At 33.8% G+C, this 5,475-nt stretch overlaps 1 long non-coding RNA gene across 1 annotated transcript; it reads left to right on the top strand.

The window, feature by feature from the left end:
• The first annotated feature begins 2,571 nt into the window (after positions 1-2,571).
• On the top strand, positions 2,572-4,331 carry LOC138716422 (uncharacterized). The gene is made up of 3 exons (XR_011336662.1): positions 2,572-2,661; positions 3,712-3,809; positions 4,165-4,331. It is a non-coding gene; the product is annotated as an uncharacterized lncRNA (long non-coding RNA).
• Positions 4,332-5,475: the final 1,144 nt, after the last annotated feature.

The raw sequence follows: 5,475 nt of genomic DNA, 5'->3' as shown, positions 1-5,475 counted from the left end.
ATATAAAAACAACAGAATGCAATTGGAAGTAATGTATCAACTGAATTTGTAATATACCGGTACCCAAATTGGATCCCATATCAATAACACTTAATTAAAGGAAAAAAAAGTTTTCTTTCAATTTCACTCAGATTTGTGATTTTTCATTTACCTGACTTTCTAAAATATTCCCATTTCTCTTTCAGGAAATCATTCTCTTGTATGGCTGTTTCTAACAATTGTTTTTGTAATTTAATTTTAAGCAGCTCTTGCTCTTTCCTCATCTCTCCCAACTCTTTCTCTAAATTTAATGAGTACTTCAACTTTTCAATTCTTAAATCTGATTCGGTTTTCAAAAAATGAGCTTTGTTAAACTTCGTCTTCTTCTTGCCATCTACAATTGCCTGTCCTGAAGTTCCTACCTCTTGTCTGTTGTCTGTCGATGGAGTCAATACAACTGGGGTTTGTTCTTTTTCTGCTCCGGAATCATTATTAAATAAACTAGTGGGTGGTTCCAACTGAAAAGCAGTGGTTTCTCTTGTTTCTTGCGGAAACAGAACATCATCTATGATTATATTAATCTTGCAAAGTTGTATTATTTTCTATTAATTTAATACTATCATTGTCAATTGTGTCTACCAGTTCTATATCTACGCCACAAGAGTCCAGTTCTGGATCACTTTGAATTTTTACGTCAAGGGTTGGACCACCACCAGTCTTCAACAATGTCCTCTTCTCCTTCGCAAGTTCCAGCTTCCTTCGGAATTTTATGTTATTCCACAGCTTCCTCAATTGGTCTGAATTTCTCTGTAACAAAAACTTAATTTAAGAAGTAATACATTATGTTTATTTTATATAAATAATAATTAATTATTATAGGCCTACAAAGTTGAAGTGATATTTTTTTCGAAAAGTATTCACGTTCCAACAAAGTGTTATTTGCATTTTCGTTTGTATTCTACCTAAGGAATAGGCTGTTAAAATTTGCGTAATTATGCCACTTCCACTTTGTATACCATAAAATAACTGAAAAATAAATTTAAATTATTTACTTACAGGAATATTTCCGGAGTTTGCATTAAACTCAACTGCAATTTTGTCCCATGTCAATTTCTTCTTTTGGAGAGAACAATTATCGGATTTTTTACTTTCGATGATATCTCTATATTTCATAACTAGTTCTCTTAGCTCACTTCTTTCTTCTTCTGTGAAATGCTTTCTCGACATTTTGTATAATTTTTAGTTCTGTAATATTTACTTTTGTATTTGTCTACGATAATATTGCCGATTTTACAATAATTGAAGGCGTGGGAAAACAATTGAATGTAGGAAAGAGCTCACGTCTAGCCATGTTGCCATATTTCTTTCGATGTCAAGGGAATGCTCAGGGCATATGAATGAGTAGCGTCTCTGCAATACGATCTGAAATAAGTGCTTAGGAGATGCTCATTACTTAAGTGTTTCCTCATTTTATAAGTGACGACTATGAATTCGACCCTTAATAACCCCCTTTCTTTTCCCTCAAAGCAATCTATGGAATAAGTCAAACAATAAGTTTAACATGAAAATATATTTTGCAAATGAGTTGCGAAGCAAATAAAATTTAGTAACATGCGAGAAAACTCATCGTGCTGTAAATTGACTTCATCCTCCCTTCTACAAGCATGCAACCATTGTCTTGCCAAGTCTTCATTCTTCGGAAACCTATAATATTTTACGTCAGTTCCTTTTGTTTTTCGATTGTAACTCAACCAGATACTACAAATCCAGGCATACTAATAGCATGTGTCACATAATAGCATCACTGATACAAGAATAACATTCAATATAATATATATAAACAAAGAATTAACACCGTGCATGTACACACAACAGCTGTTTGTTTTGTTCCTCGAGGACTGCGGTGCGAATTAGCGCGCCGCTGCTGCTTCCCAAGTGACGACATGCGCAACAGAAGACGAGTTTGAGTCAACCGTCTGCTACACCATTATATTCCCACCACGAGGTTGTGTAACTTTTAAGCCGTAACTAGAGTATCCATTTTGAATCTTGCTAGATTAACTAGAGTAATTATAGGTTTTAACTATTAAGGGTTAAATTAATTTAAGGTTATTAAACCTTTTGCTTGGAATTGCATTTTATGCATGTCTACTGTATGCATATTTAAAAGTCAGTGGCTCACTAAACTCAGATCGTTATGGAAGGGGTTCGCGAGTCGAAAAAGGTTGAGAACCGCTGCTTTAGAATAGAGGTTTTGTCCTAGACTTACTAAATAACCGCCATATTCACGCAACATTGATACCTTTCGTTCCTGAGAGTCCATGCACAGTGTCGCGAATTGAGCGATTTTCCTGCTAGATCTAGCGTTTTTCGCCGTTAGTTTAGCGGGTAAAATTTGTGAAATTTGTATTGCTGGTATAGAGATTTAGCGGGTAATTTAAGCATTCATAGCGGCAAAATAATATAATTTTACATTGACAATATATCAATTTAGCGGTTTCTGCACGACTTCATTAATTTTTTTATCATTTAGTACTGTAAATACTACTACTACTACTACTTCACAGCGGATTTTAAGAATCGAGTTGGCAACACTGTCCATGCAGTAGCAATAAAGTTTTCACTTTCGGTGGATATACTTACCTACGTAATTTATTTCGTAGGATTGGAATTGTGGAAGAGGTAAATTGCAAAATTTTACCTCCAACGTACGTAACACATCATAAACTTCAGACTAGAATATAACCGTCGTTGTGCTTTCATTACATATGTTTTACTAATACCACTGTTTCGTGGCACGTTATAGTTTGAGGAAATGTAATGTTAAATGAGGGGGAAACAACTGGCCACCCTACCGACTGAATTTTCCTCGCTTAGTTGCCTCATGAGTGATGTCTTATTTGTCATTAATTAGATTCCAACCTGTCTAAGGACAGTTGACTAAACAACAGCAAACAATAATATACAATGTTTAAAGTGATTTTCTATTGTTTTTGACAGTTTACTTAGCACACGGATTGTTTCGATCTTGGAATTTGCTATAATATACTTACGTCTTACTTATAGGTGTGTTACTTACAATGTGCTGCATAAGGTCCCTTAAGAAGTAGCATGATACGAGAATTAAACAATGGCACGAGTAGCAGTAGATTAGCGATAATTAAAAAATAATAAATAAATTATACTGTATTTCTTGGACAAAAAATGCAATACAAAATGGAGGAAATTTTAGTATCTCTGATAACAGAGTAATTACAGTGGCTCAGTGGCTAGAGCGCTTGGTACGTAGAACCAAGGACCCGGGTTCGATGCCCGGCGCCGGGGCGAATTTTTTTTCTCTAATAGCAACTGTTATACCAAACTTGTTAAAAGAGAGTGTTCAAGAATTAAGGTAGACAAATACAAAGAGGAAATTAGTTACTGAAGTACAAATTAAAGATAGAATAAATATATATGGATGAAATTACTGGAGATTGAAGTATTTTATGATTTACCATTTGCAAGAGGCCATGTCTGGATGAGTCTCTGTTACTGACCAAGTACCTAGTAAGTTTGCATTTGAATTTAATTTTATTTCGGCAGTCCTGATACTAGTACGTAGCGAATTTCAGAATCTTGGCACGTCTATTGCGAAAATAGATGAGTACGCTTAAATGCCATCTGAATTAGATCGTAGCAATTTGTATGAAAGTTTCTATAAATCACTGTCATTTACATAATCTCTTCTTTCAGTTGTGATGGATTTAATCAAGATGGAATGTGAGGTTGATCAGTTTCATTTACTATATGACAACACATACAAATTAGAAGAAAATAAATCTTAATCAGAGGTAAAGTGAAACGTCTCCCTGTATTTTATTTCTTTGTCTAAAAGTGCCAGAGGACGATATTTATTTTGTTATTGTTCTTAGTAATGATTAATAAAATATCATGTACTCGAAAAGACAGGATGTAGAATATAAATCACAGTATGTAAATTAGCTATTTGCACAAGGAACATTTGGCCTTCAGTGTCCCTAAGATCTTGTTCCCTTTTTGTCTTCATTTGTCTTATCTAACTTGTTACCCGTGTTGAGAGAGTTAGCCAATAATGGCCATGCAGGACCAGATTGATGGTTGTTACAAGTGAAGTCAATTGAAGAAGCAGCAAAATAAAATTATTCATGTTGTCATTTTGTTGTGTAGGAAGGGAATTTATCGTATCTGGAAGTGACGGGAATGAAGACAGAATGCGTGGACAACAGTTACGAAATCAAATCAGAGATAAAAACTGAACACACTCCAATGCGTACGAGGTTTGCATTCGTGAAATGTGAAATTGATGTAAGTTCTTTACTATAAATATACGGATATATAGGTACTGAATTTTTAATTATGTCAAGAACATTAACAGTGTGCATTATTAACTGTTCTCTTGTTACCAATAGTTTATAAACTTGGACAGCCTTCATTTTTAGATTGAAATAGAATAATAATTCGCTAATATATAGTTCTGGTAGTGAACGGAACACTATCTCGAATATACGGATAAAGTGCTTGCCATTTAGAACAGGATTTCTTTTAACTTTACAAATTATTCCTTTCTTGTGCTGGTCTATCATTTACTGTGCTAGACATTCATCGATATGTTGAAGCTGATATAGGCCTACAGGTTTATCCAAAACTCACAAGAGATTTGGAAATGAACTAAATGTTTTAAGAAGTAAATTTATAAATAATAATAATAATAATAATAATAATAATAATAATAATAATAATAATAATAATAATAATAATAATACAGCTTTCCATTTTGAATCTTGCATATACTACTTTTAACACTTGAATATAATTAAATGATTAACTAGTGGAATTACTAGTGTTAATTATGTAAGATTTGTCCGGCTTACAGCTGTTTGAGTGCTTCACGCACCATCCTCAGAGCCTACAAGATCGCGGCGTCATCTCGGACAAATCTTACATAATTAACACTAGTAAGTCCACTAGTTAATCATTTAATAATACAGCTTTGTTTAAAACGGTTTGCGTTTATTTTGTTACAAGCAGATGTGAAAATATGCCACAATGTTGAGTAACTCATCTGCTGTCCCTTCTCAATTTTATTCACAGTATATAGGTATAATCCTTCGAGAATGCTTTTTATAAATTTCTGGATTTATATTTATGAAATCTGCATTAACACCGTTTATTTCGGAATTTGATCTGCCCTAACTCTCTTTATCTTTCACAAAACTGATTTATTTAATATCTTACAAACTTCCACAATGCAGGTTCCCCCCCCCCAATCCATTTCAATATGTGAATATTCTCAGTCCGCTGAAACTGTTTATATTACATATTACTGAATAAGGGCAATTTGAATTAGTTAGAAAGAGAATTTATCGCATCTGAAATTGACGGGCATGAAGACAGAATGCGTGGACCAGAGTTACGAACTCAAATCAGAGATAAAATTAGAAGACACCATAATAGTGCTTATTAGCTTTCCTGTCGCGA

The sequence above is a fragment of the Periplaneta americana genome, chromosome 16, assembly GCF_040183065.1.
Source record: "Periplaneta americana isolate PAMFEO1 chromosome 16, P.americana_PAMFEO1_priV1, whole genome shotgun sequence".
Classification (NCBI taxonomy): domain Eukaryota; kingdom Metazoa; phylum Arthropoda; class Insecta; order Blattodea; family Blattidae; genus Periplaneta; species Periplaneta americana.
The sequence above is the reverse complement of the archived record's forward strand: the minus strand, read 5'-3'. Positions and strand labels throughout refer to the sequence as shown.